Source organism: Pinus tabuliformis, chromosome 9 (genome assembly GCF_031772625.1).
Source record: "Pinus tabuliformis cultivar Carrire ecotype Pingquan chromosome 9, CPIR1, whole genome shotgun sequence".
Taxonomy (NCBI): domain Eukaryota; kingdom Viridiplantae; phylum Streptophyta; class Pinopsida; order Pinales; family Pinaceae; genus Pinus; species Pinus tabuliformis.
In genome coordinates this window covers 46692229-46702814 of record NC_142307.1, presented here as the reverse complement: position 1 = coordinate 46702814, position 10586 = coordinate 46692229, and positions in this window count along the sequence as shown.

The following is a 10586-nucleotide window of genomic DNA, read 5'->3' as shown; positions in this document are numbered from 1 at the left end:
AATATGACACCCCTAAATGTTCCTGATTCTAAAGTGGTATCTACCCTGCCACGGGTTAATTATGTGGCAACTGGTCCCATGTTTTCAGTTACCGATGTAAGTGAGCCTCTCACTGTTGATTTAGATCCGGTAATTGACATGGAAAACTCTATGGGATTACTTGAACACGATGTTCTTATCCCTTTTGAGTCCCTTGACATGTGTTCCTTCCAGAGAACTATTCTTCCTTCTGATGAAGACCTCTTGGAAGCCATGATCAAGGTGTGTCCATTGACATGTCTTTCTTCCAGTTGGAAGCCATGATCAGTGAGTACGAGGATAGTTTCTTCTAGTCTCAACCTCGTTAAAAAATGAAACTGGTAGTCATGAGCATAGTTCCTTTTCTTGTGTCAAGCTCATTAAAAAATGAAACAAGGAGCAGCGAGGAAAGTTCCTTTTACTGTGTCAACCTCATTAAAAAATGAATCAGTGAGTGCGAGGATAGTTCTTTTCCTGTGTCAACCTCGTTAAAAAATGAAACAGGTGTCCGTGAGGATAGTTTGTTCCCGTCTCAACCTCATTAAAAAATGAAACTGGATGTAGTGAGGAAAGTTCCTTTTACTGTGTCAACCTCGTTAAAAAATGAATCAGTGTGTACGAGGATAGTTTTTTCCTGTATCAACCTCGTTAAAAAATGAAATAGGCTAGCATGAGGATAGTTCTTTTACTGAGTCAACCTCATTAAAAAATGAATCAGCTAGTTTTTAGGTCATATAGATTGTAGAAAGTAGGTTTTTTGAGGATAGTTCCTGTTACTGAGTCAACCTCGTTAAAAAATGAATCAGGTTTGAGGATAGTTCCTGTTACTGAGTCGACCTCGTTAAAAAATGAATCAGGTTTGAGGATAGTTCTTTTCTTGTGTCAACCTCCTTAAAAATGAAACAACTCCCTTTTCAAGTTAAATATTGAAAGTAAACCTTCATTTCATCCAGCCGGTTGAATGCAATGAAGCCTGGGGGGCATGTACCTCATTTCGCATCATTATGCTGGGGGCATGCGAAATTTTTGAGCATAGTTCCTTGTCTTGTGTCAAGCTCGTTAAAAAATGAAACAAGGGTAGGTTAAGTAGGTAGATTGTAGAGAGTAGTCATGAGCATAGTTCTTTGTCTTGTGTCAAGCTCGTTAAAAAATGAAACAAGGATTTTAGAGCATAGTTCCTTGTCTTGTGTCAAGCTCATTAAAAAATGAATCAAGGTTTTTAGAGCACAGTTCCTTGTCTTGTGTCAAGCTCGTTAAAAAATGAATCAAGGTTTTTAGAATAGAGTTTTTGTTAGGTAGATTGTAGAGAGTTGTATGAGCACAGTTCCTTATCTTGTGTCAAGCTCGTTAAAAAATGAAACAAGGATTTTGAGGATAGTTCTTTTCCTGTGTCAACCTCATTAAAAAATGAAACAACTCCCCAAGTCTTTCCAAGATCTTGAAAGTAAAGCTTCATTCCATCCACCTCATTGAATGCAATGAAGCTTGGGGGGCATGTACCTCGTTTTGCATCATTATGCTGGGGGCATGCGAACTTATAACAAGCATAGTTTTTCGTTTCAAGCTTGCGTAAACATGAAACCGAATCCGAGCATAGTTCTTTTCCTGTGTCAAGCTCGTTAAAAAATGAAACAAATCCTCCTCTACTTGAGTCGAGAGATTGACTAGATCTCATAAATGTTAAGTATTTAGGTTAGTTATTTTAGTTTTTGCATAATTTTCTTACAGTTTTAGGTCGAGTTTTTCAAATGATCTCGTAACTCAAACTTCATTTCATCCAACTGGTTGAATGAAATGAAGCTGGGGGGCATGCGCTCTAGCAGTTATGCTTAGGGGGCATCAAGCACAGTTTTTTTTTTCTTTCAAGCTTGTGAAAAAATGAAACTACTTTGAAGCATAGTTTTTATCTGTTTCAAGCTTTTGTAAAAATGAAACCTATTTCGAGTCAATTTCAGTTATTTTCAAGACTCGTTAAACTCATGAAAATCCCGAGATTATTTTGCTATCTTTCATTCTCGTAAAACAAATGAAAATGCCGAGTTCTTTCCGTCTTTTCCTGCTCGTAAATTAAATTGAAAGTCGGCCATATGAGTACATTTTTATCATTTTTTCGAACTCATTAAAACTTACGAAAAATGAAAACCATGAGTACATTTTTATCATTTTTTCGAACTCGTTAAAACTTACGAAAAAGTGAAACCTCAGAGTCATCTTTTAAGCCCTTTTCTGACTCCTAAAACATGAAAAGATTGCCGAGCGTTTCTTTTACACTCGTTAAAACGAAATTAAAAGACGGTCCCCTTATAGCTCTTTTCTGACCGTAAAATCAGGAAAAGATTGCCGGGTTTTTTTCGTTTCAAACTCGATATGGAAATAAAACGACGTGTCCTTGATCGCTTTTTACTTTTCAGGTCAATGACACTAATTATGAAAGTACTCCTTGGTCGCAAGATCAAGCGGTTCCCCCAGGTATTATTTTATACTTTTTCGGGCTTGAGGGACACAAATATACGAAAAAGTTCAACGTGGAGTCTCCTTTAGTTTTTTCAGACTCTCTAAAATTGAAAAACGTCGAGTTTCTCCTATACTGGGCTCGTTAAACTTTTACAGTAGAGGACCTGTTCAATTACAAACAGGAACGAACCACTCCTTCCTAGGGTTCGAATTTAAACTAGGTTGGACTCGTCCGAAGGATGAGCTTATAATCAAGCATATGTTATCCTCCTCAAGCTTGTTAAAAATAAAGAGGTACTTGCCAGAAATGGTGGGGGAAAAGAGAGAAGAATGAACCTGTTTGTCACCTTTTGTCTCAAAAGAAACTTTATTACCACTCTTGAACACGACACTTTTCATTCACCTGGGTTGGGAAATCTTTTACCTCACAGTTGACCAAACCACTTTGAAAGTCTTTAACCGGGTTCCGGGGATTAACTTTGAGTTATTCGTCACCAAGCCATCTGTTGTGTCGTTATGTGTTCAAGAGGTCTGCAAGCAAAACTTTCATCTGCAAAATACTTGTCATCCATTTGACCATCCCTGAGTCAGTCCTTACAGCAACATTTCTTCAACTTGAACAATGATTTCGTGTTGTGGGCTTGCCTGCAACGGGTCGCTTTCTATCGACATCGACACATTATCTAGAAAGATGACTTAGGAATCGACAGTACCTTGAAGTCTGCATGCATCAATGGCAGGTTTCTCGCCTTTGACGTCAGTTTACATCATTGACTTTCGATCAAAGGATTCCGTGAAGTGTTCGACATCAGAACATCTATTCACATTTCACGGGTTGTGCTTGGTACTTTGAGAACCATTGACATTACTGGTGGTTTCTCTCACGCTTGTTAACAGTTTACATCATCGACTGGTAATCAAGTGGTTTCTAACATGTTCGACATCGAATCATTTAATCACATGGCTAGAATCGTACCAATTCGGGAAGTAGAAGTGAAGACCCTGGATCTAGTTTCTACCATCCAGGCTGCGAGGAGTTTTGTATTCATTATCTATGTAGACTAATCATAAACAGATGGCTGCGTCCATACTGTGTCTACAAAAGTCTATTAAAATGATGTACTGCAAGATCATTCCTGTATCATCATAGTTAGTCCATTAGTTAAAGTTTTGAATCTGAGTATGGGAATGCCTACCTCAGTGATGATATAATCTTATCCATGTATTTTGTGTTGAAAATTGCAGGTTCCAACCAGGCCATCCACAAGGCAATCCTTGAAATGATAAAGCGCTTCACCCTTCCTAGAATTACAAAACCCTATTCTATTCCAGGCTTCGCACTTTAGGGGGCAATCTGTTACACTAAAAAATGTCACCTTGACTACTTACAGTTAGTATGGCTCAAATCAACAGTCATGCTACCCTCTTAGGCAAGTCTCATGCCTCTGTTATCCATCTCAAACTCAAAGAAGAGAGAAAGTCTTGTAAAAACTATGTTTATCTCTGGGGTCGCAGGTTCTCTCTAGCCTTACATGCGGGGACGCTGACCTTGTTCACAAAATATGCGTCCATGGACGCTCTGTATGTTAAGGGACAGGTGCGTCCCTCTGTAAAAGGCAAAATGCGCGAGTTTTATCTTGAAAAAGTTACTTGTGGTTACTTCTAGAACATTCTAGAGGTCGGTTTGATGAAATGGATGCGCCTCCAGTTGGTTCATGTATCTCTATTAAGAGGGAACTTATCCCATCAATAAGGGAGCTATCCCACCCAAAGAGGGGGATGATCCCATTGATAGTGGACCTGAATAACCTCTTTACAGCACTATAAATAAAGGCATTGAGCTAGAAGGAGAGGAGGTTGGAGCTATACATTTTCTTTGGGTAAATGCTGCAGGATTTAGGTCTTCCATTAGAGCCTTTGTGAGGAGAGATTGTCTTTACTTGATTCTACTTGGAAGAGGGTGAGCTTTGTCAAAGTAGAGGAAAACCCTTGATGGACCCTGGGAGGAACTTGCACAACACCAAGGCCAGGTTGTAAGAGTTTCTTTGTTTCGTTATTAATACAAACTGGTTTATTTTTCTCAATAGCTTGTGTTAATGAGTTATTTCATGTGTTCCTTGGTCTGCATGTTGAATATATGTTTTATTATATGAAATGCAAGTGCTTGGTAATTGTTTGATTGTTTGTGGTTGCAGGAATTGACTTGAAGGAGGAGCTCATCCGGATCGTCAAGAACGGACCTCAACAACAGCGTTTTGGAATAAGGTAAGCCTAAACACTTGTAGTTTTCATGTTGTAAAAGGTGTATTTAGAGAAAGATCACTCCATTTTGTCTTGTTTGTCATTAGAATGTCTTAGACTTCTAGGAAGGTCAGTCGTGTCCGCACCCTTGACCAATTCCGTGTGACAAACCTGCTAGAAGAGGTTTAGTGTAGGATTTCCTATCAAAACCCACGTTGGTAGTGTTAGCGTAGAACTTTGCAACCTGTGATCAGCACAGGTAGGCAGTGGAGCAAAGTGTGTTGATGCTAAAATTTAAGTTTTTTTAGATAACCTTCTTCATAATGGATTTAGGGAAGTTTTCCTTTGATTCTTTAGGGAGATTTTGGTCCGTATATCATGATGGATATGCTGCACAGTAGTCAATGTTTTGGCACTTCGGGATATGCAATAGGAAGTGAACAGGAGGTAGGAAAAAATACTGTGTAACACCCATATTTTGACCTGAAATGTCATTATAGCTTAGTACAGGAGTAGGTCAACCCCCCATATTGGACTCCACTATAATACTAGGTACCATCTAGGCCATTCCCTCTATTCCTTTTCCTTTACTGCAAGAGAAAATAACATTAGTTGCTTCATCACATATTTGGAAATTAGGGAATTACTTAATATGCAAGTGGGAAATAGATGAATGATGCATAATTCTTGAGTTGCGAAATGGTAGAATAATATTATATTTTCAAGTGAATTTGATATCTATATGGTAGATTGTAATTAGTGCAGCCTTCCTTTCTGCAGTTAGCATAATTCTTGTGTTCTCTCATGGATTGATTTAGTAGCATTTACAAGTTGAAAACATTCAAAAGTTAGATTTGAACAACATTTATTTTTTTTGCACTAGGACTAGCTTTTGAATCATGCTTTGAGTAGTTAATCTTCCCTAGTTCAATAGAAGGATGGCCTTGGAGCCCTAATGATCAAATGACCTAGTTGAGGGTGGCATGAGTAGAATTCCATCTACTATGTATATAGCACTGTCACCTCAAATTTTGTATGAACCCCGGGTTCATAAATAGAGTTTAGGAGCCTCTGGGAGTTACAACACTCTTAGAGCAATACCAGGGCTCGCCACTTTTTGGTGCTATTACTGGGGAGGTGTCTAGCTAGATGTTATTTCTTCTTTTCTTTATGTTTTTCATTCAATTTTGAAAAAACTCATATAAAACTATAAATAAATTTATTTCATGCCTCGTAGGAGTAGAAACACTCTAGGAAAATTCTTACCAAACACCCCCACACCATCAACAGTCAACCTGCACTCTTCTTTGATGACTGTCAACTTCCCTCTCTGACTATAGGGGAGTTAGAAGACCCCTTAGGTGAACAAACTAATATCTTTGAAGAACCTATTTGGGAAGAAGAAGAATCCATTCCACAAACCCATACCATGGCTGAAAACAGGAATGAGGAGGTTTTTCCTATCAGAGAAAATAATGGAGATCCTAGGATGAAGAATATAAGCCCTTATGCCCTTCCTCACATCCATGGATTAACCTCTAAGGACCCTGATACTTTTATGTTTGAGTTTGTTGTTGTCTGTAGGACTTATCACGATACCTCTGATGACCAGAAGTTGAAGTTGTTCCCATCTACCCTTATGGATGCAATCTTGTGTTGGTTCATGGGTCCACCTAGGGATAACATCATTACTTGAACTCAAATGCAACACGCATTTAACAAAAAATAGAGGGACTACTGTATGTCCAAAGACACCAAAGTGGAAATCGTTAGAATGACTCTTGGACCTTATGAATCCCTGGAAGACTATGAGGAAATATTCCAGCTCAATTATAGGAAGGCCAGATGCACCCTTCATCCTGAATCACTCAAGTTATTCCTTCTTTGAGGAATCAAGGAGAACATGCTGGAAACCCTCAATATGATGTCTAGGGGAGACATCTATGAGCTACCATATGAAGACATCAAAATAGTGTTCAAAAACCATTCTAAGGTTGTTAGGAAGAAGGGTAGGACTATTTAAGCTTTGGTCAGTTCCTCTCCCTCCCCATCATCCATCAAGAATGAAATTGGAAAGATGTTGGAGGATTTTAAAAGTGAAATGTTGCATAAATTTTCTTTGCAAATTGATACCATGTATATCAAGAGGAGACAAGAGGAAGAAGAGAGGGCCTTAGCTATCTTTTTCCCTAAATGCACTATAAGGCACCCCAGAAATGAATGTCCATTAAATGTTATAGAGGTTTTCTTGGTCTGTGAGGAAATCCATGACATAGATAAGTGTCCTTCTTTGCCTGCGTTGAAAGTTATTTTCCAAGGGGTAGAAGGTGGGGTTGAGCAACTATGTTTCATCAATCAAAGGAGGCCTTAAGGACCTTATCCATACCAACAGGGAATGCAAGGTGCATCCTACCCTTATTACCATCCCAACCAAAATGCACCCTTGTCACCTTGGTACTCTTCCACTCATCCATCATGGTCCACACCTCCTTCTTGGTCTTATGCACCTCAATATACTCTCCAACCCATCAATCAATAATTTCAGCCATATGCTTCTCCACATCCTCAGTGGAATAACCCATCACAAGGGTGGAGGCCTCAACTCACCCAACCTGTTGATTTACTACCTCCACCTCCATCTCAACCAAAACTCACTCATCTTTCTCCACCCAAGCAAACTCAAATACCTGCTCAACCCAATCCAAACCCGAATAACAAAAAGGAATAATAGGTCTGTAGGGGAGAGACATCTTACCCTGCCTATGTTGTGGAGATTCAAGAAATCAACCTCATGTCTAGAAGAGTGCTCTGAGATAACCAACCTCCATATCCACTCGAGCAGATTGAGGAGGAAAATGAAGAGATTAACCATCAAGTAAATCCACCTCCTTTTCCTGAGAGATTGATCTATTCTAACGAACACACCCAAGAAGAGACTGAACTTCTGGGAGAATTGAAGAATCTATGTTTTAAAATTCCCCTCCTCCAAGATATCAAGGATGTTCCCATATAAAATAATATTATCAAAGAGAAATGTTTCAAACATCCTAGGAGGAGAAAGAAATACACCCCAACCATCAGTTTTATTGGTCAATTATTTGATTTGATGATGGGGAGAGTGATTTTCCCAAAATATCTAGACGCTGGAAGTCTTATGGTAGATGTACATATTGATGGAATCATTTTCCCTCACACCTTGATTCTTCTTGGGGTTGCCATCAATGTGATGACTAAAGAAACCATGCTAAAGCTAAACCTCCGAGGATCCTTAAGAAAGACCACTAGAGTGCTGCGACTTGCAGATAGGTCTAGAGTGGCTCCTAAGGGAGTTTTTGAGGATGTAATGGTTTTTATTGACTCCTAGGAGTAGCCTACTGACTTCCCAGTTCTCCAGCCCAAAACCAAATTCAGTTGTTATCCTCTCATCCTTGGAATACCATGGCTAGCCATTGCTAATTCTCTCATAAGTTGTAGGGCTAGGAACATGACCATTAAGAATGGGCATTTTTCCAAACATGGTATTGTGCCCTCCTTCTTAGCCATCCATTGAGCATGAATTATCCCTATTGTTGGAAGAGGAGGAGGAAGATGAAGTGGATCATACAACATCTTATCCAATTTGTACCCTAGATGTTGTTATAAGAAGGGGGAAAACTAATGAAGATGACCTCATTGACCAAATCCTCCAGTACCAACCCCCCAATACCTTGCCTCTTGATGAGTTTGTGAAGGAGTCTGAGGGTAATACTTAGATTGAGTTATGTCTAGTTGAATCCTACACATGTCAAACATGTAGAATTTGGCCCATCTAGAATCTTGAATGTTAATCCCTCTCTCTCAGCCACCCAAGAAGAGAGGTTGTGCAAAATGTCGAGAGAGAACTTAGATGACTTTTGTTGGAGCTACAAAGAAATGAAAGGGATTGATCCTTTGGTTTGTACTCATCACATCTACATCAAGGAAGGATGCAAACATGTGTGCCAACCTCAGAGAAGAATGGACCCGCCCCTCAAAGACATAGTAAAGGAAGAGTTGCAAAAGTTGTTGGATGCAGGGTTCATATACCCCATCTCATATAGTGATTGGGTGTCCCCTCTATTTTTGGTCCTAAAGAAGAATGGGAAGTGGAGGATCTGTGTGGAGAGGTTGTGCAAAATGTCGAGAGAGAACTTAGATGACTTTTGTTGGAGCTACAAAGAAATGAAAGGGATTGATCCTTTGGTTTGTACTCATCACATCTACATCAAGGAAGGATGCAAACATGTGTGCCAACCTCAGAGAAGAATGGACCCGGCCCTCAAAGACATAGTAAAGGAAGAGTTGCAAAAGTTGTTGGATGCAGGGTTCATATACCCCATCTCATATAGTGAGTGGGTGTCCCCTCTATTTTTGGTCCTAAAGAAGAATGGGAAGTGGAGGATCTGTGTGGATTATAGAGAGCTAAAAAAATCCACCAAGAAAGACCATTTCCCTTTACCTTTCATTGATCAATTTTTAGATGGTATTGTAGGGAAGAAGTTCTTCTCTTTTTTAGATGGATTTAGTGGTTACAATCAGATCTAGATCATCCCTAAGGACTAGACAAAACTACATTCACCTTTCCTTGGGGTACATTTTATTATAAGGTCCTTCCTTTCAGACTATGTAATGCCCCTACCACTTTTCAAAGGGAAGTTATGACCATATTTTCTAAGATGGTCCATGAATCTGTAGAGATCTACATGGATGATTTCACTCCCTATGTGTGTGACTTCCTAGAGGCTCTCTCTAACCTGGGGAAAGTCCTAAATAAGTGCATTGAAATGAACCTCTCTCTTATCCTTGATAAGTGTGAATTATTATGAATGCAGGTACTATTCTTGGCCATTCAATATCTCAAGAGGGAATACAAGTGGGCACAAACAAAATTGCCATCATAAAAAGGGCCCCTACTTCTCAAAGAAAGAGGCATGTTAGGAGTTTATTGTGATTATATGGATATTATAGGAGGTTTATCAAGGAATTAAACAAAGTAGCCTCACCATTGTTTTTATTTCTATCCAAGGACTCAGAATTATACTAGATAGATAGCTGCCAAGAGACCCTAGAGATATTGAAAGTTAAATTAACCACTGCACCCATACTAAGAGGCCCAAATTGGAATCTCCCTTTCCATATCCATGTTGATGCATCTAACAATGTTGTGGGGGAATATTTAGGCCAAATATATGGTAAGTTACCTTATGCCATTTAATTCATTAGTAAAAAAAGTTCTAAGGTTGAATTGAACTACACTATGACTGAGAAAGAACTCGTAGCAGTTGTACACTCTTGAACAAGTGAAAACACTACATCACTGGATACCAAACTTTTGTACATACTGACCATGCAGTTATCAAATACTTGATGAACAATCCCAATGTTAATGCTAGAATTAGTAGATGTTTATATTCTTACAATAGTTTGATTTAACTGTCATTGACAAGCGAGGAAAATAAAATGTAATTGCAGATTTTCTGTCTAGACATGCTTTGCCTATAGGTGATGAAGGGTTGGTTGATGATCAGATTCCATATGAGCACTTTTTTTGTATCTCAGTTCTCTCTCCATGGTTTTCTGACATAGCTAACTACCTAGTTACTGCAAAATTTCCTCCAAATCTATCATTCAGGGAGAAGAGCATAATTTTAAGGAAGAGCGCCCCTTTCACTTGGATTGGGGGAAATCTCTTCAAGATAGGACCAAATAAAATCTTGAGGAGATGTGTCAAGGAAGAGGAAGTATTTAACATCCTCTCGGCCTGTTATGATGGGCTTTGTGAAGGTCATTTCGCTGCCAATAGAACAACTTTCAAATCTCTACAAGCTAGCTATTACTGGCCTACTCTCCACCAA